At 35.1% G+C, this 26,311-nt stretch overlaps 1 protein-coding gene across 1 annotated transcript in view; it reads right to left on the reverse strand.

Annotated features, from left to right (window-relative positions):
• THSD7A (thrombospondin type 1 domain containing 7A) overlaps positions 1-26,311 on the reverse strand; it is a 309,567-nt gene that overhangs the window by 243,900 nt on the left and 39,356 nt on the right. The gene's annotated exons all lie outside the window — the stretch shown is intronic.

A 26,311-nucleotide genomic window follows, 5' to 3' on the forward strand; every position in this document is an offset into this window, starting at 1 on the left:
TGTGCTGCCAAAGGTCCTACATCTTCCAGCAAAGTTGTGCAGTCTCGAATGACAGAACTCATTCTGGCAGCTGGAACCAGACTTCAGAAGAGAGATGTGAATAAAATATCTTATTTTTTATTTCTAATACATAATGAACTTTTCTATTAATAATTTGACAATGACAATCCATCATCCCTCACCTCATCTAAAGCTTCTGCCACACATCATAGTGTTAGGTCTTGGAGACGATTAGGTTCAGCTGTAAAACACACTGATTCAAGATGAAAGGTTCATTAGTCATTCAACAGAAGCGGCACCATGAACCGCATAAGGAAATCTGGGATCTCCCTTTTGTCTACTTTTTAGGTACTCAATGTGTTTTGGCCCGAGGTCGCGTGCAGACAGATGCCCAGAATTGATTTTTTTTTTTTGGTGCCCTAATGGTTCCCTTTCCCCTCTTTGCATTAAACTGATTGAGGTGGACAATGACCATGCTGATATACTAAATGGACTGTGACTCCCTGAACCAAGGAAAAAGGCAATTCAGGCTGATATTTTTTCCACATTGACTGTGGATGACTCACATTCATCTGTGAGTGCCACATGAATCCTGACCAGTGTGTGAGTAGTGCTGAAATTAACTTATTTCCCCTTATATTTTCTTCCATAGTGTTTAGAAAATAACACTGACTTGGGAGTCACAAAACATAAATGCCCCATGCCTAGTGGTCTCATGTTTTCTAGATTACCTTTTTAACAGCCTGAGAGCAATTCCTCATGTCAGACACCCCAGTCTCTCTCTTGTAATGAAAACCAGAAGTTTGGGGCACAGCTCTCGGCAAAGCTGTTGGAACTCTGACAAGAGTTACATGATCCGCCAACCCCTGGCTGGATGACATGGGTTCTGAGGCTCACTCCAGAGGCATCCATTATTTTCTGTTTAATCTTGAGGCCCCAATGCTGATATTATATCACATTATAGCTGTTGTCTTTCTAATGAAAATCTAGGCTACAACTGACGGGGAGGGCTCTCCTCTGTCATTGTACCAGGAATGCAGCAGGTTGTATTTGTGAAGCTGAGTCCTTCAAATTGTTACCAATATCACCAGTTATTCATTTTTAACTCTCTTGAACTCCTCATTCATTCCTTTCCCAATATCGCCTTGTCTTTCATCATTGACCTTCTTCTTTCCTAGGTCATCATATTTTTATTCTAATTACAGAAAATCCCCCCTCCTGCTCTCTCTTACCCTACCAGGAGAGTGTGAAATATCAAAATGATAACACATGTAATAATGAGAAGGAACCATTCGGAACAAAGATATGATGGTAGAATAAGTTAATAAATATATTACCTATAGAAACACCTATTGTAAGGGGTACCTTGATTTATTATTTCTTTTCTAAATTCATTTGGGGGTCACGATGTTGAAATAATTGATATATACCATTACCAACTTAGCACAATGGGTAGAGGTAGAACACCAGTAAGGGTTTCATGTTTTTCAAAAGTGAAAGACTTCGATACATTCTTTATACTTTTCTAGTTTACTTAGGAGATTTGATATTTCTTCGGTTTTAAATAAATGACAGAAGAGTACCTCAAATACTTAAAGGTAGCCCACTATCAATAGGACTTGTTCATTCATAATACTGAGATTTACATTTCTCTCAGGATATACCCATTCTTTTCCATTTCCAATAACAATACTAGCCCTTTTTACCTCACTACTGCGATAGCTCACGGATTGGTATCTCTTTTTTTGGTTCTTAAAATGAACTTGATTTTATTTTGCCTCTTCGAAAATCCTTAAATGACACCCCATTTTCTATAGCTGTTTTCAAATTGGAAGCAAGCTTCCTATGGTGTTTGTAAGAAAATGCACTGAAGTGTTGCGAGCTCTTGTCATTCAAAGTGTGGTCCAGGGGCCAGAAGCCTGGGTTACCTGGGCACTTGTGAAAATGCAAACTCTCAGATGCCACCCCAGACCTACTTTGTCAGAACCTACGAAAAGTTCTCCAGGTATCTTATTAATTTTTTGCTCTCTCTTTTTATCTATAAAATAGGAAACACATTAAGTATTACTACTACTTAGTTACTGTTTTAACTATTATGTTTTTATTTTCCCCAGTTCCTCACCTTTGGGTCAAAATATGAATTAAACATACAATGTTTCTGTCCACAGCTTACCCTCCTCACCCCAGCATTTTAGAGAAGTAAGTATTTATCCGCCTCAACACAGGTCGGTAGTTACAACTCATGCTCGGTTCCTCTATCTTTGCATCAACACTCTGCTCATCTCTTGCAGCCTGTGAGCCACCCATTTTTGCACATCCTAAATCGAGTACCCCTTTTATATTTTTCTGTCTCCCAAGATTCTCTCAATTTGCTGATAGCTCCTCAGCTATTTATCCTGCAGTGCACCCATCTGCCCTCCACGAGGCAATCTCAGTTGGCCCGTTCATTCTCACATACTTCTGCCCCTTACACCCACTTTCTACTCCAGTTAAAACAGCCTCTCCACCGTCCCCAGGACATACCGTACATAGATTGTCTCATCTTGCAATTTGCTTTCATCATTGCATCTTTAAAATGCTCTTTGTGGCTTCTCTGTATATCTAATTAGTTTCCGTCAGGACAACTCACATGCAACTTGGTCCCTTCCCAATATACTGAACTTATTTGTTCTCCAGAAATCCTGTATCTATTCCTTATGCAGATAAGTTGACAGTAAATCCCTTATTGTTTTGTTCTGTATACACTGCCATGTTGTATTATTGCTCCATAATACACACTGACATATTTTCCTAATAATTTTGTTATTTTTCAGAAAAATAAGCTATTATCTATGAGGTTGAAACTTTCTTGAGGGGAGATAACTGTGTATTGTCAAAAGTGCCAACTATGCTGTTGACAGAGAGTAGATGCTTCTTAAAGAAATAGGTCTTAATCTGGGAAAGATTTATCAAATATGTATATTGCATATGTTTATATATAACTCATAAAATTATGATCTCTAACTATTTCCATAATGCTTTAGAGTTATTAACAGAATTACATCTTTATGGTGAATTCTTAAAGCTAATTGCTTGACTTCAAATGTTTGTCTTCTTTCCAATATCTCAAGATCATTTTTTCTTTGACTGTTTCATCTTGTACTCTATTTTATTTTATTCATGAAATTAGAGTAAGTTCAATTGCCTGATCTAAATAAATAATGCAAGCAATGAGTCAAACAGCAATGGCTGCACCTGTACAACAGAAAAGTAATGTGGTTGATATGAGAGAGGAAATCAAGCTGTAGACTAAATCTCAGAGTTTTCGCAAAGGAATCTAATTTGTGCTCATGGAAATAGAGAAACCTGATTGACAAGAGTAGTTATGACACATGGCATTCCACCCTTCTGCTTCAAAAATGTTATTAAAAAGCATCACATACTTGATCATCCTAATTATCACAAGTGATAACAAACACCCTAAGTCCAGTTTATTTTAGTGTTAGAATCCATAGTACATTAATGTATATGATATGTCACTATGCATCCAGGCCTTTTTGTAAACTTAACAAGTGAGTATTTGCACAATTAGGCATATATTAAGAACAATGCCATTTGTTGCTTAAGGATATCAAAAAGTGTTTCTCTGGACAAAAATCCTCCCTGTAGAGATATGATTTTAGCTGCAAAAAAAGAGATAGTGTTTACTGAGCATCAAAAACATGGGCACATATATGTTCTTGTGAAAATATGAATGCTTATTTTTATTTTATTTTTATTTTAATAGAAGAAATCCAAACAACATCCTTTGGTAATCCCTTGAGTGAGATTTTGAAAATTTACTATGCATTGCCTTTAAGTATGATAATGCATTAATTTTAATATGTAAACTTATAAACCCCAATTCAGAAATATAAAATAAAAATTTGAAAACCAAGTACAGTGTGGCATACTGCAAGACACACAGTGCAGAGTGAAACTTACACATGAAATCGATTCTTACTCATGAGTTTAACCCTAAAGGGATTATTCTTCCAGGCCTATGAATCAGTGTCCTTTCTTCTTTTAAAGTCTCAGCGTATTTTAAAGTTAAAGATATTTTACACTGTTCCTATATTATACAGCTTATGCTCAAACACAAAATGAAACATTTACACATGTACTGAAAACCTTTCAATTATTTATAAAACAATGTGCTTTCAACTCCATCTACAGAGGACCACCTAACCTTGGGCCCAGAGTTAATTACCTTCATGGCCCTGAAAGTACATGGGAGGGCCTATGGCAGCGACCTTAATATAAGATTATCGAATGGAGGTGAGGGCAGATGAACTATCCTTGAAAGCCTACTTCTTCGTATGAATCATTTTCAAAGTTATAACCTATACTCCTCACACAGACTTTTGGAAAATGCCTTCAAAGAATGCAAAGACACACATACATTGCTTTGACCCTGGACGTATTTAACAACCTCAAACAACCCTGTATCACTAAACACAGTCCCTTCAACATAAACATCCAAATAGTATGAGCTAATGTTAATTACCCAGAACTGTAACTGAACATATGAGAATGCATGCACAATTCCTGAAGGCTTTTCTATCGTCACCAAGAAAGCACTGCCATCTCATATCATCTTGTATTCTCAACAACACAATTCCTTTCCTATGCTAGGTCCTGCCGTCTAATAAAAACCTCTCAAGGAATTGGTGTTTCCTACGGGACTGATGCCTACAGAAGCCAATGGAAAACAGGAATGATATACCCATATACTATAGGTGTGAGTTACCCCACTTATCACTATGTTACTATCAGCTCTGTTGTTATCCACATCGTTGAATTTTCATTTGATAGTTCCAAAAGTCAGAAAACACAACTTGATTTATATACACTGACCAATACATCTTCATGTTGATGTTGGTTTTTTTTTTTTTTTTAAAGTTTATCTTTATTGTTAAAATATTACAGATGTCCCTTTTTCCCCCTCATTGATCCCCTCCACCCCGCACCATCCCACCCCCAGGCCTTCCCCAGACCAGTATCTGTGTCCATGGATTATGCTTATAAACATGTAAGTTATTTGATTAATTTCTCCCCACCCACTCCCCCCTCCCCACCTTCCCTCTGAGACCCCTCAGCCTGTTCCATGCTTCTGTGTCTCTGGATCCACTTTGTTCATCAGTTTATTTTGTTTATTATATTCTACATATAAGTGAGACCATGTGGTACTTGTCTTTCTCTGACTGGCTATTTCACTTAGCATAATACTCTCTAGTTCCCTCCATGCTGTGCCAAAGGATAAAAGATCCTTCTTCTTTACAGCTGCATAGTATTCCATGGTGTGAATGTGCCACAGCTTCTTTATCCACTCATCTACTGATGGGCACTTGGGCTGTTTCCAGATCTTAGCTATTGTAAACTGTGCTGCTATGAACACAGGCATGCATAAGTTCTTTCTAATTAGTGTTTCAGGTTTCTTAGGATATATTCCTAGAAGTGGGTCAAAAGGCAGCTCAATTTTTAATCTTTTGCGGAAACTCCATACTGCTTTCCATAGTGGCTGCCCCAGTCTGCATTCCCACCAGCAGTGTACTGGGTGTCCTTTTCCCCACACCCTCGCCAGCACTTGTAGTTCGCTCATTTGTTGATGGAGCCATTCTGACAGGTGTGAGGTGATACCTCATTGTGGTTTTAATTTGCATCTCTCTGATGACTAGTGACTTTGAGCATTTTTTCATATGTCTCTTGGCCATCTGTATGTCCTCTTTGGAGAAGTGTCTATTTAGGTCCTTTGCCCATTTTTTAATTGGATTGTTTGTCTTCCTTTTGTTAAGTTGTATGAGTTCCTTATATATTTTGGATTTAACCCTTTATCAGAAGTGTCGATGGCAAATATGTTCTCCCACACAGTGGGCTCCCTTTTAACTTTGTTGATGGTTTCTTTTGCTGTGCAGAAGCTTTTTATTTTGATGCAGTTCCATTTGTTTATTTTCTCTTTAGTTTCCCTTGCCCTCGGTATTTCTTAAATGACACTTAATGATCAAAATCTAGGAGTCATGTGTTCAAAGATAATGAAAGGTAAGAGCCCATGATCACTTTATCTCCTCTGACATCACTTTCATACAGGTGTTTGGAGGAGGAGAGGAGTGATGGGGTTGATCTGACTGATGTAGTGCTGAATGTCATTAGGACACAAAATGCATCCTGTAGTAAACAAGAGGCCATTTCTAAAAGAGGGTGGGGAGCTGAGGTCAAGCAGTGAGCCGATTATGAAGTCAGTGCTGAAGATTTACAAAGATGTAGAATTTGAATAAGAACAATTAGACAGCTCAAGGTAGAAAGTAAGCTTCGAAAATATCTCTATCACCCTGGCTCTTTCCCTCATGAAAACTGTTCATGACCTACTTGATACCCATAGATATTTTTCAGTTCCTATCTTAAAAAGTAATTTATATGTTATTAATGATACTGTGGATTACAAACCTCTCTTTCTTTCTCCTTCTCTTTCTCCCTCTGTCTTGCTACTAGGCCAGTTTTCTTTTATTACATTTTCTTTCACATTCTCTTCTACTCTTCAACTTCTTAAAGGCAAATTTTTCAGGGTTCAGTTCTTGGTCTTCCCGTCTCACCTCTTTCTAGGATATCTGCCTTGGAGATTCCCTTACATTATCTCTTTGATCTCTCTACTGAATACCTATAATACTGTTTTAGTGTCTCTCTTAGAGCATTGATAAATGGACATTTTTACATTACTAATATTTGAATCCACATAATTTTCTTTTCCAGAATGTAAATTTCTAAGGAATGAAGTTGCTCCCAAGGACAGGAATTTCAATTTCACAAAATTTTCCTTCCACACAGGGCATAACATAGTGCCTCATCACATTTCCTGAAAAATACGAAAGTTTGTAGAAATGGAGAAAGTAATTCAACAAACTCCCTGTTTTTAGACAAAGCATTTTTTTTTTGTTCATTTTAGTCATTTAATAGAACTGCTTTGTAAATGATTTTTATTTAGAGGGTCTAATCAAATTACCTTACTTTACTAAAGGAGAAACTTATTGGACCTTCCTACCTTTATGGGTCACAATAATTTTCTGTAAGAATAGCCTGCTTCTTCAGATAGGTCTTCTTACATGTTCAAATTCCCTACCTGAAATGCCTTCCATCTCTAGTTGATTGTGCCACACACATTTCCAGTTCAAATTCTTAGTACTCCACTGGAGTGTCTCCCAATCATTCCGGGCAGGTTTTTCTTCTTTTCTATAGTCACAACAACTTACCACTTTTTAAAGAATATATTAGTGAGATTCATTGAAGTGTCTATAATGTTAGAGTAACAGAAATAATGTTTTGTATATTAAAGAGGGAAGGAACAATCCGTTATAATTAATTGATTCTCAAGCACAAGTTTTATGGATTAGCCTCAAAACTATTTCTTGTATCATCTGAATATGTAAGAAATAAAAGCTGAAGCAGTGTAACATGATGCTAAAACTGCTAGTATTAATTTTTGGGTGGCTAATGACACTTCTGCCTCACAAGAAGACATTAAGAGCCCAGTGATTTGCTGATAATATAAATATCTTGTTTGGATATACTAAAATATAGACGAAAAGTGGACATATACACAAAAATACTTTATATTAAAATGAAAACTATATGACCATAAAAATGGAACCAATAACTACCTGATTTCTTACACTCGAATGGCAGTATATTTATTAGTTCATGTGTTATATAAATCATATTTAAATATGTTGTTTTAAACATTCACGTGGTAAGTACATAGCTCTTAAAGTTCAACAATGAGTTTTACATTCCTAATTTACAACCAGATTTGAAGATTAATAGCAAGGCAACGAAGTATTAAACAGTGATATAGACACTGAGTGGATGCTTTTCTAAAGATGACACATAGAGAGTAAATAAAGGTATCACTAAGCTAAAGTCACAGATGCATCTAAGATATGTTTAGTAATAATAATAATAAACTAGGTCTATATGAGAGGAGTTAAAGCCAAGCTCTGCATGCTTCATCATATTTAATACATCTGACATAGTAAGCATGGAATTTAATTAGGTTTTCATTTCTAGGGCTAGTGTAAGACTGTGATAAAAAGCTCTAAATACTGTTTTTATTCTTTTGGCAGCAAAATCATAAAGGAAGGCCATGATTTGCGTTGATACTCAAAAGAAAGAGCTAAGCAAAATCCTCCTATATGCAAATGGAAAACTAAGAAGCACTTTAATGGTGAAGAAAATAAAAGGCATTCTTGGTCTTCAAAGACAGCAAATAAGAACTCTGAAAATATTTCGGCATTTCTTTCATTTTGCTGACGTAACGAGGAGACTATTTTATATGCCAGGACATGAGAACACTGGGAAGGTGAGGTCAGGTTGAGCGGTGGCCGGGGGGAAGGCAGAGCTCCCTGATGGGTAGTGGCGGTGGGGGATGGGGCTGGTCACACCTCCTTCGGGCTCTGTGTAAGTGGAGGGGTGGCCCTTGGCCTGGCAGTGGCCTCTGGAAGGCCGCAGAGCCTGGGGGAAAGGGGAGGAAGGCCAGGGGCCGTGCAAGGCCAGAATGATCCCTTGCCTGTGCCCTTCCCCAAGACCTCCCAGGGCTAAATCTTCTGCACTCACTGAGTTCTTGCCATTGGTGGACAGTTTCCAGAAAACCTGTGAAAAGGTGCCATGTTGTGCGCAAGTGAGCCCGGAGTGGAGGGAAAGCTGAGGCAGCAATCTAGAAGTCACAAATCACGGAGAGGAATCCTAACTATCATGGGCCAGGAACTTAGAACATCCACTGGTTAAAGTAAATCTGAGATAATAAGTACATTTAAATTAATGATGCTAAAACCTCTAGGAGGGGAAAGGAAGAGTCAAATGTAAAGTAAGGTATATAGTATCTATGTAAACCATTTTTTAAATAACTATGTTGATGACAGAAACAAAGAATATATTTGAAGAAAGTTCTCATATTACCCCCAAACTGTAATTCAAGTAACTTTATCCCTTCCTCGGCAATAATATTTACAAAACTACCTTTAATTTCTCTATGTTTACTGTTTCTAATGTGCATACATTGTTTCATATGGTCCTCACACACATACAAAAGCCTTCTGTTAGATAATGCCCGCGTGGTTATTTTTATTTTAAAGATGTGGGTGCTAATTCTCAAGGATAAGTGACATGTCCAAGGTCACATAGGGCTTAATCTAGGGCTTAAACCCAGGCTTCCCAAGTTCACTCCTTCTGTTCCTTCAAGAAATCTTTAACTTTTAACTTTAGGAGTACTAAAACATTGTAAAATCAAAATTGAATCTCCCTGCTTCCTCTTTATTGTCTAGTTGTGATTTTCAGAGGAAGCTGTCAAATTCAGAGGCAGTAAGTATCAAAACAACTAAACTGAAAAAATATTATTTAAAAAAAACACGATCAGAGTCAACAGTCTTTGATATAACAAGTAGGGTCAGCAAAGGGAAATAACTAAATCAAAGATTGTCTTTTTAGTTGTCATTTAAAAGTTTGATTCCTCTTTCAAAGTGATTAAGTTAGATCCTTTGCCTATTGCCTCGATTTTATTTCCAGTAAAGAGAAATTAAATAGTGTATATTTTTTGTTTCAAGATTATACATATTATAATTCTCAATCCGACTCATTATGATAATGGCTTGGCAGAGCACGTTCCAAGAACTCCTACACTGTCTAAATAGATGAAGGGCTTAGATGCACGACCTCGAAATCCTATATCCATTTCTAAGAAATTCTCATAGAAAATTCACACTCTTTCGGCTGAAAGGAAAAGCTTTCTGCATGCCACGTGCCCTCGCAGTGACTGCCAGGAGGCCTGGATGCTGCTATTAATAAGGATCCCTGCTGCTGCTGCAAGTCGTGATTTATCACCGACACACCTAAGTGGGAGGGGGTCAGATCAGACAGAAGAAACCGCTCGTTCCAGGGTGGCATTTCCCCTTCTGTGGCCACACAGGAATTCACATAGGAATTCATAATTAATTAATGGCTGTCTTTGTATTATTATACTTTCGTTCCTTGAGGTTTACAATGCAAACTGCTACTTTTCTAGCATAATTCTTCAATAATATTACCATCAAGGTGAGAAATGTACCTCTGCAGTTAGGAGTTCTGACTCTTCTTCCTTAATGAAGAAACTGGCTGCTACATGAAGGTTCGTTCAAAAGATGAAGATCGAGAAACTTTACAACTTAAAACACTGTGCTATATATTAATGCTTTTCCGAACTCTAATTTATAGCCAGTGACATTTGTTTACCTAGTCTCTTTCATTAGCATTTATGAAGGCATATAAATATTTTACAGCCCTAATAGATGAGATACTTAGCAATGCTTTATTGACTTTCATTATCTTTACAAGGCAGCTCAACAATAAATAGTTGAGGTGTTTAGAATGAAACACCAAACCCAGTTTTACCGGTACTGTGCTTCCTTATCTCTCAGCCCTGAAATTTATAGCAATTGGAAATAAATTTATCACCCACTGGGAACATTCACCTAAGTCTGCAAGATCATATTTATCTTCTGCATGTTCTGTAAGTATCTCATCAATTTTGGGATGAACTCAATGGACGGCAATGTTTCTTTGACAATATCAAATAATGAAGAATAAATATTGCACTCCTTTTGTAATCTAATACTATTCATTCTGGTTTCAGATTTTATTTTCAGTTACTGAATTTTAACATATTCCTCTTAGCGTATAATATGTTTTCTTGAGGATATAATTCCTCTTGGAAGCTGTCATTTCGCTCTAGACACAAACAACGCCGTGGTCACAAGAAGACTAAGTACAAAGTGACGTGCACACTCACTTCTTACCTCCTGTGAAATGCGCAGAGCTGGATCGGCAGTGAGAGGGTCTGCCCCGTCCCACGCTGCGGTCACCAATGAATTCCCTGCACGGCATTTAGGGATCTCTTCAGAAAGCACCTCTGGGCTATTTTATGATATTCAAGCTGCCCATAAGGAATTACAAGGATCTGGATTTTTTAAAATTCAAGCTTGAGATAAAAATAATGAGCGATAGAATGTTCCCTCATTAAATAAAGTTCGAGCACACCGCTAACTTGGACGGCACCTACTACATTCTGCCCCGGGCAACCGCTTGAAATGTGAAGCAGCTGTCAGACATTCAGCTCAGGCTAGACAGACTGACGGGGCCTGAGACCACAGGGCTTCAGAGGGTCTTGGGCTGCTTGCTTCTAGAGATGCTCTGGCTGTTTTCAGGAACCTGACAGTAATCCACACAACTTTCATAAAAATTAACATCTCATTGTTTTTCACATAACATGTTGAGTACTGCAGAGAAATGTTTTTAATACTAGAATTGCCCTGTTAATAGTAAACTAGAAGATCCCGTTTTTGACCTTAATGTAACTGACTTGTTAGATTAAAATTAAGCCCTACATTCATTGTGACTAATGTACCAAAATATGTGGCAATAAACTTATAAAGCAAGCCCTTACCTGACATCAAAAGACTATTTGTTTTCAATTAAAATAAGTAGATTTCAATTAAAATAAGTAATGTGTTTGCATTAATTTTGTACCACGTTTAATTGACCTTTTAATTAAAAACTGTATTCACTATTATTAATTTTTGCATTTGCCCTATATTTTATATATAAACATTTATTTTGAAATAATTACAAAATTATAGAAACATTGCAAAGATTGTTCCAAGATAAGCTTTCCACAGTCCCCCTAATGTTAATATCTTTTACTATCATGGCACATTTGTCAAAATTAAGAAACCAACATTGGTATACTACTTTCAACTGTATTCTAGACTTTATTCAGATTTCAGCAGTTTTTTCCTCTAATATCCTTTTTAAGAACCAATTTAGAATCTCCTCATTGCATTTAGTTGTTATGCCTCCTTAGGATACTCTAGACTGTAATGGTTCCTCAGACTTACTTTGTTTTTGATGACCTTGACAGTTTTGAGGAGAATTAGTCACATATTTTGTAGACTGTTCCCCAATTTGGGTTCATCTGATGCTTTTCTTATGATTAGCCTGTGGTTATTAGTTTTATGAACAAGAATCTCATCAATGGAGTGCCTTTCTCATCCCAATATACAAGGGATATATAATTTCAACATGACGGCACTAGGAATATTAACCTTGATCACTTGGTCAGGGTAGTGTTTGCCAGGATTCTCCACTGTAAAGTGAATGACTTCCTTACCATACTCTATTGTTTGGAAATGAGTCATTAAATTCACCCCACACTCTATGGGGTGGTGTTAAACTCTACTTTTTGGAGGAGGGAGGCGGTTATCTAATAAATTATAATAAAGATTTGTTCTTTCTCCCCTGCCCTTATTTTTAAAATACGATAACACTGATTATCTCACTGCCTCATGTGAATGGTGTCTGCTTTCCAGAAGTGAGTAACATTCACTTACATGAGTTTAATCTAATTACAAAGCAATTTTGAGTGGAAATTATTTTGATGGTCTTCCCAATTATTAGCCTCTTTAGCTTTCCATCAGAGAAAGAAAATATACTTTCTCTTTTGAAATGACTATTTTCATAATTTAATGAAAAACGATTGCACCTAAAAGTGAGAATCTAAAATATTAATAGACTTGATTACCTGCAATGAGAAAATCACATTATACTTATTAAATATTTTATAGTGCTTTGTACTTTTAACATTTATTAGGGTAATTTTATCAATTCTTTTATAAAAATACCCTGTGAGGTAGCCCTAGTTGTGAATACAAAGATGGGTGCTTGACCTGCTCCTCTAATGAGTTTAATTGTGATTCTAAGAACTCAAACGCCTCTCCCTTTAGAAAGTTTAAATTAAAAATATAGTAAATTTAGGAATACTGAAATACAGAGAAATTTAATCAAATTGTTAGATTGGTACAAATATGCTTATTATTAGAATCCAAATGAGTTTTACCAACTTGGCTTCCTGGGTTTGTTCATTTATTCTTTCATTCCCTATGTTTTTAGTCTCGCACATGTCAAGCCCTATGCCAGGTGCTAGAGATGCATGTAGGAAAGACAGTCTCTTCCTGTAAGGAAATGATTACCTACTATAAGGAAACACAGTAAATGAACAATCAGTTTACAGTGAATATGTGCTGCTGTAAAAATGGAAAAGGGGAAATTATGAGGCACAAAGTCAGGAGTCTCTGATTCTTCCAGAAGGGCATGAAAAACTACTTGGAGACAGTGACATATACTGAGCCTTAAGGGGGACATTCACCAAAAGAACAATGGATAACTAAGCTGTACTTCATTAAAATTAACAACATCCGCTCTGTGAAAGACAATGTCAACAGAATGAGAAGACAAACCACACACGGGGAGGAAATAACTGAAAAAGACATTATCTGGATAACGGACTGTTATCCAAAATATATAAACACTTAAAACTCAACAATAAGAAAACAAACAACTGATAAAAAATGGGCTCAAGACCTTCAGAGATGATACAGAGATGGAAGAAGAAATGATGAAGAATTTTTCAGAATTGATAAAAGAAACCAGTTCTCATATTGGGAAGTTAAGCAAATCCTTTGAAAACCTTTTTAAAAATCACATCTAGAAGCAGAACATCCAAAACAAAGGAATCTATTAAATGTTCTCAAAGTGTTGAGATAAATTATCTGTCAACCTAGAATTATATACTGTGAAAAGCATTCTTTTATAATAATGTGAACTAAAGACATTTTCAGATACCCACAAATTGAGACAATTGACCAAATACATATTCTCACTAATAGAATGTGCTTCATAAAAATGTTACTGAACTCAAAGATCTGAGAAACATGTGGGTGGATTTAAGCCTCTATTGACTGAATAAATAAAACTACCTAATATTTAGGGAATAAAAAAACACAAGTCTAAATATGATTAATTATCAGATGAGTTGTGAAGGGGTGATCATGAAGCTGGACAAAAATGGGTCCAGGCTGCCTGTCACTACTTGAGCCAATTAAGCAGAGACAGGGTTGAATCGTATGAGTGTTTATTCCAATAGTGCTGGAAATATGGGAGAGCAGTAAGGTCATCCTGAGAAATCTGCTCTGCCCCTCTCCATAAGCCAGCTGCTTATATTGGGTAGAAGGACAAAGTTACATGGGAAAGTAGAAAGTAGGAATTACAGGCATGGGGAAGTAGGCAAGGTATAATGCTAACAGGTTACAGGCGATGTGGGCTGAGGGTGGCAAAGCGCGGGTGCCTCTGGGACTCCACTAGTTCGGGAACAAGGCTGTTAATCTTCCCGTGATGATAAACTACATTCCAAAGTTACCTCCCATGTCCCAGGGCTTACTACTCTCAGCCAGGCCAGAATGTGCTTTCTCAAATCAGAACAGAACAATCAGGGTTAACAGAGCATGATTAATATTTCTGCCCCTAACAATCAGATTTAAAGTATTCTGAAGTACTTATATTTAGGGGAAGAAACAGAAAAATATTAATTTTAGAATGTGTTAAATATTTCTGATAACATATCTACTATAACCACTGACTATAAAGTGTAAAACTTTCAAACTAGAAGATAAAAAAAGAAATAATTGAATGATGTTTGGGGAGACTTGGAGGTTACAAATAGAATTAAGTACATTTGCACAAAGGCAGGAATAAATATAATTTGTTGAAAATAATATTTACTGAAGAGTCACTTCAAAAATATTAACGTAGCTGAATCTGTAGTGGGAAAAAAAGAAACCAAGTATAATTTTCATTTATATTAAAAGAACAGTGAAGCAAGATTAAATTGCTGTTCATCATTATGTGGATGTTGCTAACACAAATCAGTCAACAAATGCAAACGTTGTGAAATCCAATCTTCTTGTTCACTGAGCTTCCAGGAACTCAACTGCAGAACCCCAGCCTCACAGGAGGCCAATTATAGCAATGTAGCCTCTAGGCTCACATAATCACATCTGTAAGTCCCCTTCATGCTTGGTTTACAGTAGATTTTATTACAGCTCTCATGTTGTACCAGAGGCTTTCGCACATACTGTGCTAATAATATCAGCAAACAACCAATTAAAACCATATAATCAAAATTATTACTGTTAACTAGAAATAATTTATGAGGTTTAAATTTGTTTTAATATGACACTAATCATTTCTTCTTTTAAAGAAGTGCTTAAAAGCTGATTATCCACTAACTACGTATTTTGGAACACAAATACAAACTACTCAACTATAGCATTCTACTTTGTAATTCTAACATAAACCTGTCATACTGCTAAGATGATGGTAAGCTACAAACACGTCTAACACAAATTTATAAATATGTCAAACAAACAAATAAAAAAAATTCTTTGGGCAGTGACTGAAAGTTTCATTGCTGTTTCTAAAATTTGAGAAAAACTTCAATGACATGAAATACTTTCTAAGATTTTTATAGTCGATTCTTAAAATTAAACCCATTTCTAAATACGAAAGTTGCTCTGGGTTTCATTAATGAAAGTTACTTCATTAATGGTTGAACAAGATATAAAAACGCATCCTTTTTTTGTGACGAAAGAAAATCTAAAATCTGTTAATCAATCTAAAGTTGAAAACGATATAATGCCTTTGACTCTTACCATCTGGTCAATATATAACATCTTCGAGCTTATTTTAGGAAAATGCTTTTAGCAGTGGATTTTTTTTTTTATAAAGGGCATTATTATATCATTGTATACATAAAGGGTGTCTTTGAAGAGACTTATTAACATGTGAATGGGAAGTAACACCATATAAAAGAGTTGCAAATTGACAAATTCTAAAAGCCCCTTAATCTTGCCACAAACACCCTTCAAACCATTCTCCATTTTGATATCACAATCTCCTCTACTATCCTCCCCCTTTGCTCAAAATTCTTTATTGTGTCCCTGACCAAAACAACAACAACAACAAACACTTTGGTATAGTACATAAGGCCATTCTGAATTGTTTAAATATTTTCCTTTACAAGTATTCCTTCAAAACTAACTATACTCTTACCCTATTGTTAACCAAATCATCCCACAGCCAGACACATGCACATGCTGATCTCTCTGATCAGATGCCTTCTCCCAGCTCCGTCCTCATAGCTTACCAACTCTACTCGCAAGTATTAGCTAAAACTTTTTGGGTATTTCTTGACTACCCATATCTCCATTGGGCTGAGTTAAATGCTTCTTCCCTTGTATTCACAGAAATGAAAAATATTTTTACAATATATTGTCATGGTTGTATGTATATATACATATATATAATTGCACACCTGTCTATGTACATATATATACACAGGGGTATATGTGTATACACAGGCATATTTTTATATACACATACACATGAATATCTATATATATATGTATGTGTATGTCTATGTATATTTTTCATATAAATAAAACCTAACATGGCATAGTACCTAAAAACAGTCTACTTAAAAAGTCTGGTAGATGGATTCATAATGCTTGTTAGCTCTTCTAATTTAGTTTAACATTGCAAAAAAATCAGTTCATTTTCACCACCTTTACTCATCCTTAGGACATAATTTCCTTTAATAATTATAGCAGTATTTGTGACTGGTCATTAAATACTGTTCCTGCCTTCCGAGGGAAAAAGGTATTGCAATCATTGCTTTAGCTTCCCTTAAAATTCTTCTCTATAGCTCATTTCATTGGGATATAAAGACATGATTTATAAAAAACATGTCAGTTGGAAGGATAACATAAAATTTGCTTTCTGAAGAAGTTACAATAAGGCTGTAATTAGTATAAAGATAAGTCAGATTTTACAAAGCTTTTAAAAAAATTTCTTAAACTGTATGATCAGTTACTCATTACGCTGTCAGGTTTTCCCTCCTTTATTTTTTCTTCCTTTCTTCCAATCAAAAATCAGCAAAAAAGTATAGATAAATTCTGCAAATCTTCATTTTAAACACATTACTAATTTATTGTTCTAAGAAATGTAATATAGTACAACATGACTACTCGATCTTACCTTAAGTATTAGAAATTGAATGTCTGACACTAAGGCAAAAAGGCTATGGACTGACAGGGTCAATATTTGACAACATGATTATCTCTGTTATTAAATACCAATTGAAATTAAATACATGACATTCACAAATAACCTATTCTATAAAAACGGATAAATAAGAAAATAAAGAGAAGGAAATACAATGATAATAATCTTATGTAGTTTCTCATGAAAACATCAAAAAGAGAATCAGATCAATATCCTGAAATATTATTGAAATCTAAATGCTGACTTCATTATAATTTTAAGTAATTCTGGGTGAACCAATATATTAAACCAATAGATCACAGTACTTAGTAGAGACTTCAAGAAGTCAATTTAGCCCTAGCCGGTCTGGCACAGTGGTTAGAGAGTTGGCCAGCAGACTGAAGAATCTTGGGTTCGGATTTAATTCCAGTAAACCTTGGTTGCAGGCTCAATCCCAGCCCTGATCCAGGACGCATGCGACAGGCAACCAATCGATGTTTCTCTCTCTCTCTCTCTCTCTAAAAAGCAATGGAAAAAATACCCTCTGTAAGGATTATAAAAAAGAAGTAAACTTATTCAACTCGAGTCTTCTGGCAAACACAGCATTTCAAATGAAGCAGCTAAATTTCAAAAAAATTAAGTGAATTTCCCTGGTTATACAGTTTTTTAAGTTTAAAGTTAGGAAAAGTTATGAAAAATAGGACAATGATTTCAAGAGGCTAATATGTTAGACCCTAATGTAAAGAGAAATGGTTTGAAAGTATATAACAGTATGGAAACGCTTAATGATAACCCTTAATAATAACAGGGAACCAACTATCTATGAAAAATAGCAAATTATACTAGGTCAGAATTAACAAATGCTTTACTACTTGGAAGTTGCTTAGGCTAATGAATAGAATACATTTGGTTTGTAGAATCATTTCTAGAGAAAGAACTTCACATACTGCGAACTTCAATTTGTTTTTTTAATATATGTTCTTAGTTTATTTTAGTCCCACATTCTATCACAAAGTGAGAATGCCATATATTTCACCTGCTTTGATTCTCCTGAGGAAAGACTAGTTTCCTTGAGTAGTTTAATTCAACTATATAACAGCAGTCTTTCATTTTATCCCCAAACTAGTTACGACTCTACAGTTCTGTCCCTTCTAGCCTGTGTAGAACCCAGACATATATGACACTATAAGGAAATAAATCCAATTTTCATTAGCAAGAGGCCAGAACCTGAGCAACTTAACTGAGTAATAATAATTATCTGAGTTGGAGTTCCATCTCAAAGAATAAACAGAGATTATTTTTTACCCCAGACAGAAATTTAAGTAGTTTGACTTTGTAATGATCTAGCAAAACATATTCTAGCAATTGGCTGTCACGGTCTCTATTCAGTGACACTGGACTCTGAGTAAATAGTTAAAAATGAAAAAAAAAATGCAGCTACTTATGTGAGGAAGGACAATGAATTTTAAAAGAAGGTTTATGAAGTTTCATGCCCCTTGACCTTCTCTTATTACTATTGCCCAGTGAACCTTTCCAAGACGAATAGTGTATATCTTCATCTATGACAGTCCATTTAGCAATCACAATATTTCCTGTAAGTTAGATAAATTGCCCAGTCACTTAACAAAAAGAGAGGCCAGCATCAATTGCAGCAAAGGTCACTCAATCCAGTTTTGTTCTATATTAAATTGTCATCAGACCTGACCAGTGATTTCATCAATAACACATCTAACTAGAATGTTCCAAAATTTAAGAATCAACTGCCTGCCCTATGGGAAAACTGAAATAGGTAAATAAGACAGAACTTCTCAAGGCAAACTCACAAGGTATTGAGCCCAAGATCATACTCTCCCAAGAGTCTCATTTATCTTTTGAACTACACATGACTCTTAGAAATAACTCTGTTGATTCAACATTTGTCCTTATAGAGATTACACAAGTGAATGTCATGTGTCTTTATAAGTATATTTGATTTTCTTTGCCAAACTAACTGAGCAATGAATATATAAAAGCAAAGTACATACTACGACCTGAATCCAATTATGAGGAACCTGTCACACAGATTCAGAATGAAGAGTGATCTACAGGAAAACTGACCTGGATTGTGCCAAAAATTAAATGCCATGAAGAATAAAGGGAGGCAAAGGACCCAGATTGGGGGGGAATAAAGAGACAAGCTAACCAATGCAATGAGTAGGCTTTGGTTTATTCAGGGTTAAAGAGCAACCACAAAGCTAAAAGGCCATTTTTAGGAAAACAGGGGAAATTGGAAATGTAGCAAATTTGAAATTGCTATTTATTGTCTTAGGTGCGGTCATGGGCTGTGGCTGTGTAGGAGAAGGTCTTTTTCTGGGAAATGCAAACTGAAATTGTCTAGGAGGAAGTGTTGTGACATTTGTAGACAACTTATGACCTGGCAAAGAGGAGATGTGTGTGTGTGTGTGGGTGTGGAATGAGCAACTGTAGGAAGAAACAAAGAGTTTATGAATCTAGGGGGAAGGTGTACAGTGGGTGTAACACAATTTTTAAAAGTCAGATCATTTTACTCCTCTGCTCAAAAACCTATACCGGGATGCCATTTTGTTCTGAGTTAGGCCATTCTTTACAAAGGCCCACAAGACCCAGCATGATCTAATCTCTTTGCCTGTAATTCTTCCCTTTTTGTTAATTCACTCGAGCCACACTGGCATATCTGCTGTTTCTCGAACCTATCAGGCACACCTTCACAGTGCCTATCCCCTCTGCCTGGAAGAATATTCCTCAAGATATTTTAATTCCTTATTTAAAGAGACACATCAATGAGACCTAGTCCAACTCATTTGAAATTGTGACTCAGCAGCAACACATGTTAACCTCCAGTACATTTTCTGTTTCTCAAAATGTTATATATTTACTTACATAGTATTTTCACTTTTATTGTATGCATTACCCCAAAATAAGCTCCACGAGGGATGGACTTTTGTTTGATGAAAAATCTAGAAGAGTTTCTGGAACATAACAGATTCTTAATTCACTCTTTTTGAAAGTTTAATGAATGAAGAACAGCTTTATGGCTTTCCTTGGAGTTAAAAAATAAAAGATCTGCATGAGATTTTGTGGTGGAATACAATGGGTTGGGAAAGATAAAAGCACAAGGAGGAAAGAGCTCAGCATGGGAAGGCAGAAGTGTGAGAGGAGACCCAAGGAATAAGGAATGGGAGATGACATATCTCTCAAGATATCTCAAATATTTGCTCACTTTTACAATATGAAGAGGTGAATGGGGAGCAAAATAAATATATTAACTATTCTCTAAAGATTTTATAATGTGAGAAAGCTCATTTATAATCAAAGGATTTAACATAAATATAATCCAGTGAGGTGTGCATGAAATATCCGATAAGTAATGTGCAAGAAATGTGCAATCAAAATTTAAATAAAGAGATCATACTTGTCAGACTAGTATCCTAACTATAAGCTTGTCATGAGCCAATACTACCTAATAAGTTCTCCATGTTTCAAGTGCTAAATAAACCAGCTGCAATCATAAACTGATTGAGAACACAGGAAATAAATAACCAATGACATGCAATGAATACTTGTGGCAACGTGAAGTCATTTAAACTTTCTGAGTGGAGAGAGATGGTTAGGAATCTGGAGGTTGGAGGGCACTCAAGCCTCTTTTCTGGATATGCATTACACTGTCACTTTGCTCTCCCTGAGTACTAGTGGTACTTATTCAGGAAACTAGTGATGCTATGATCAAGAGTGATTCTATCTCTATCCTGCGATTCTGGGCTCAGGGGTAGACTTCTTGTAGAAGGATACTGAGATCATGATTTCATTTAAAAAGTGTTGGGAGCCCTGGCCTGTTTGGTTCAACGATTAGAGCATCAGCCCTCTGACCAAAGGGTCTTGGGTTCGATTGCCAGTCATGGACACGGACCGTGGTTGCAAGCTTGATCCCCAGGTGTGGGAGGCAACCAGCTGAGGAGTCTCTCACATTGATGTCTCTCTCTCTCCCCACCTAGACTCCCTCCTTCCCTTCCACTCTCTCTGCAAAGCAATGAAAAAAATATCCTCAGGTGAGGATTAAAAAAAAAAAGTGTTGGGAGATTTTTTTATGTGTTTAATATATATCTTAGGTTTTGGAGGGTTTTTTTAAGGATAAAATTAAGGACAATTTATTGCACATTTTAATTTATAATATAAAACACTTTGTTTTTGAAGCCTTACCTGATAACATAATATTTAAGTGAAAATATATATTTTGAATTACAATCACTAGGTTTACAAATTTTCTAGAACAAAATCAACCTCAAGAATGGCAATGCTTCATACTTTTGACACATGGCCGATTGTAATACATTTAATGGATTTTAAAATAATCACTTATAGAATAGCCTATTCTGGAAAATTCATTTCAAATATATTTGTAACCAAACAATAATTAATTATTAAATAATCAATGTGGTGGTCCCTTAGTTGGGACTTAAGAAAGCATGTCCATAGGTGATCACTAGGTTGCCATTTAACATTAGCTCGTGATGACAAATGAGTTTAACTAGAAATTTACCCTTTTTGTACAGGAATCTATTCCCCAAGAAATGGTCCTTAGGGAAACACACTTTTCTAAGCAAAATTCTATTGAGTGTGTTTAGCTACAAACACTTCTGATATTTACACATAGACATTTACTATTCCCCATGCAATCCTATCTTACCTTACTTATTAATTTTGGTAAACAGTTCTTCAGTCCCTACTATTTACAAAGTACTACCTGCAGCTTTTCTTTCCAATTATTTATATCAAATATTTTTACTTATCAATTTATATCAAGTTGATTTATTTATATTCAAGAAGTATCTGTATATTTAGCTTTACTCACTAGTAGCTTAATTCTAAATGAAAAATATCAAAATGAGTCCTCCTGTTAACTTTAAACTAAAAATATCTTTATGACTACCTGTAATATATAGCAATCATTAATTCAAGCATCTTGAAAGTTAAATGTAAATAAACAACATTTTTGCAAACTAGATATTTCATTCATATTATTCTAATCTTGTTACATTCCCTTGTCACTACTGCATGTCATGAATAGTGCTAATATGAAATATTATGAGATATATCAAAAGACATGTTAGAAGATGACCGTAAATAGCAGTTATCTAAACATTCATACCACTATTCCTACATGTGTTCATTTATCTTTTACATAGTGAATTGATAATTCTGTGATCTTTATGTAAACTTTAAAAAATAATTTAAAAATACTTGAAGAAAGTAACATTGGATTATCATGAATGTTTTTATAAAATTATTTTATTTTTCACTTATTTGAATATTACTTTATCATATTCAATAACTTTTAATCAATATAAAAATCAAGTTAAATCAGTGTTAATTTTAAATGATTAGTGGTTAAATCATTAATGTTGCATTCAGCAGACAAGTCAAGTATTTATTTTGCTAATGAGAATAACAACATTCCAAGAATTATATTTTTAATCCAATTGCAATAATCTGGTTAAAACTCAGGTTTGCTCAATGTCTGATCTTAATGAAATCATTCTATACATGAAATTACAGGACACGTTTTATGTTTTTCTAAAGTTAAGAGTATGTTTTAAAGAGCAAGGTTAGTTCTAATAGTGAGCCACATTTTACCAGTGTTCTCCAGGAAAAGAACTAGTATTATCAGTTGGATACTGACAAATGATAGCTTCAGTCTGACTTTCATAATTTATCATTACTCAGATCTTCCTATAAATTTCTAGTCTACTCCAAGGGTTAAATTCAGTATGAAAAATGAATTTTAAATAGAATTATCATGGATAATTCTAGATTGTGTGGTTTAAATGATTTCCTTTAAACATCCAATATTTTGAAAATTGATATCACTACCTTTTTAAAATATAGTGAATATTTATGTACACTTTGCAAAAAAAAAAAAAGGTAATACTAAAAGCAAGGTCAATATTTATGAGTTAATGTTCTGTATCTCCAAATCTACTGAAATTTATCAAGATCTCTTGAATAAATAAAATTATGGTATAATAAAAGTCAGCATCCTGTGTAACATATTCTATTAAAAATAACAAAGGTAATAGTTGTATGTGAAAGAAAAAATGCACTTGTATCTATAATTTTCCCTAATAAATATTGAAACATTTAAAATATTTGCATTTTTTGAGAAACAGAAGGCTAAAAAAGAGGAGATAATTTCTTCATACCAGTATCCCATAACACCCTTCCTTTTTAATTTTTCCCCCATAGGCTAATTTGTCAAGCCTGAAAAAGATACATATATTAACACTGACCATTAAAGATTCTTATAACTAATATTATAAAACCTCTTTATGATATAACTTAAAAGCCCATAAATATATTTATATCTATTTCTCCCCAATTATAAAAATTAACAGTAGCATTTTTCAACTAGGAACAATTTAAGTACAATTTACAATCTAGGCACTTCGAAGAGTAAAGATGAATAAATAAACAGCAATCAAAGAGTTTTAATTTAATGCTCATTAGAAATAAATATATAAAAACAAGACAGGCCCAGCTGGTGTGTCTAAGGGGTTGAGCATCCACCTAGGATCCAGGAGATCTCGGTTCGATTCCCTGTGGAGGCACATGCCCGGGTTGCGCACTTGATCTCCTATGGGGGGTGAGAAGGAGGCAACCGATCAATAATCCTCATCATTGATGTTTCTATCTCTCTCTCCCTCTCCCTTCCTCTCTCTGAAATCAATAAAAACATATTTTTAAAAAAATAAATAAATAAAAACAAGACAGACTATGAAGCCATTAAAAATGTTATAAATAGAGAGAAAAATCTGGAGTGTGTACATTTATAATCTAATATATAAGGAGAAGTTAAATATAGAAAAAATGTGGAAAAGCTCATTTAAAACACTGATAAATGAAGTGGCAGTCATAAAATTTCAATCTATATTGAAACTGCTATTATAAAGATAAGAGTTATTCTCAGATTATGCTATTCCAATCAAAATCCCAGTAATTATTTTTACTGGAGTTTGGAAGTGACTCTAAAGCTCACCTTGAAAAACAAAATTCCAACAACAGCCAAGACAATTTGAAAGAAGTGCCACAATGAGGCCAAACTGTATTTTATTAGAAATTATTTTTAAAACCATAATAATTAACACTGATAATCACACAGTAATCATCAACATTAGTGAAATAGAATTAAGAGCCTAAATACCTAAGACTTTAGTTATTAATAAAGGCTCCATTGTGGTTGCTGGGAACAAAAGCATAAATATTTTTGAGATATTAAAAGTCAACTATAATGAAAATAAAAAGTTATTTTTAAAATGGTGAAAATTATAAATTTTGTTATGTATATTTCACCACAATTTTAAAAACCAACAAAGAAATCAAACTAAATGTCCCATAGATTAATTAAAAATAACTATGGACATTCAAATATGAAACGTTACCTACTTTCTAAATTTTCCCCCCACAATTGTAGTTATAAAGGTACATTTGACAAGTAAAATAAATGGGAAAAGGTAAGTTGTAAGTAAAGCAGGTTTCCTTTGTAGACTTCTGATGGTGAAGCAGATGTTTTCTAAGACATGAGGATGGGCACCAGGCAGTTGCCATTTCGGTGAAATAAACTGAAAATGATTCTCTGAGTAGCTTCATTGGGTGAGGGGGGTGGCGGGGGGGGGGGGGGGGGGGGGAGGGAATGCCTCTTTCCAGACCACCAAGATCTGAAACATGAAAGCAGGGGCATATGTTTCATTTTCGCCTGCAGGGCAGCTAACACATTTGTAGAAGAAGCTGTTCTAACCTCACATGTGAGATTTTCCCCCAGAGACTGAATCTGCATATGAAAAATCAGGCCCAATAATGGAACACATCAAGCTGCTGTGACTACAATGCCTGGAAGCAAAATGTTGAAGGCTTTATAATTTTTCAGAATTCCCTAGAGAGAAAATGAAAAATTTTTTTAAAAGCCCTCCCTTTATTATCTGGTCACTATTCACAACCTTATTTGCTAATAGAGAGGGTGGTCCATTATAATCAGATCTCATTTTCTGGTTAATGACTTTATACAGAACCTACTTTAAATTCATATTATGGTGGATAAAGCACTACATCATCCTTGTCTCTTTTGGATTCCCCTGTTTTAATATTTACTGTGTTTTGTAAAACTTAGGGTTTTATCAATCCATTCTTTATACCAGACTTGTAAAATTTTTAAAAATCAGCTTCTGATTTTTAAAATGTAGACATTTTATCTACTGAATGAACTAACAAAACATTATAGAAGTATTAGGAAAGAGCCAAAGGCACATCCTGACAATTAATTACACTGTTTTCATATAAAGGTCCTAACATCATAGAGTTTGAAAGTAGCTATTTAAAATATGAAGTGCTATTTTAATCAAAGAACTTTTATGTTTATAGCATAACCCATGGACACAGACACTGGTCTGGGGAAGGCCTGGAGGTGGGGTGGATGCAGGGTGGAGGGGATCAATGGGGGGGGAAAGGATATATCTGTAATACTTTCAACAATAAAGATTTTTTAAAAAGGTAATAAAAAAACAAATAAAATAAAACGTGAAGTGCCAGTTATTAGTGGTGCTCTCTCATCAAGCCCATTGGGCATGTCAGCCATCAGTGGCAACCACTATTAGCTTCTGAAACACTGATAGATTCTGCAGTTGATTTAATATCAAGAAGTTGAACCATCCTACATTTGCTCAGCTAGGCATTCATTCTGTGTATATTCCCAATTGTTATAAAAGCATTAAAAGATAAGATTTACCATTTTTTGAGGACAGAATGGAAAGTGATGCTTGTTTTGCATGACAGCCAATCACCAGACATAATTACATGGGATAAAATGCAAAAAGTAATGTAAATTGCTTGGCTCAATATCTAAAAAGCCCATGTTCTTTATAGAATTCAAACTTATAGTTGTCTCTACCAGCAGAAGGGGGCCATTTGGTGCCATTTGATAGTATTTTCAAGAGATTTACTAACCATTTTTATCACAAGTCCTAAATTTAATAAAGAAAATGTTCACATGCCCAACAATACAAACAATATTAGAGCCAATAGGCCCAATAAACTGACAGGAAAGGCCATCATTCTGCCATAATGGTGTAACAAAAGCTATGGTTCAAATGAAAATTAAATACACACACACACACACACACACACACACACACACACTTGATTTCTTGAGCCAACTGTGGCCAGTATCTATGATGTAGTGTATTTTAATATGACTCAGACTCTTTACCTACATGGGCAGGTCATACCCTTTACTGGGGGCTCAGAATAGGGAATGGAGAGGATGGTTCCTAGATCT

The sequence above is a fragment of the Miniopterus natalensis genome, chromosome 10, assembly GCF_054644295.1.
Source record: "Miniopterus natalensis isolate mMinNat1 chromosome 10, mMinNat1.hap1, whole genome shotgun sequence".
In the NCBI taxonomy this organism is placed as follows: domain Eukaryota; kingdom Metazoa; phylum Chordata; class Mammalia; order Chiroptera; family Miniopteridae; genus Miniopterus; species Miniopterus natalensis.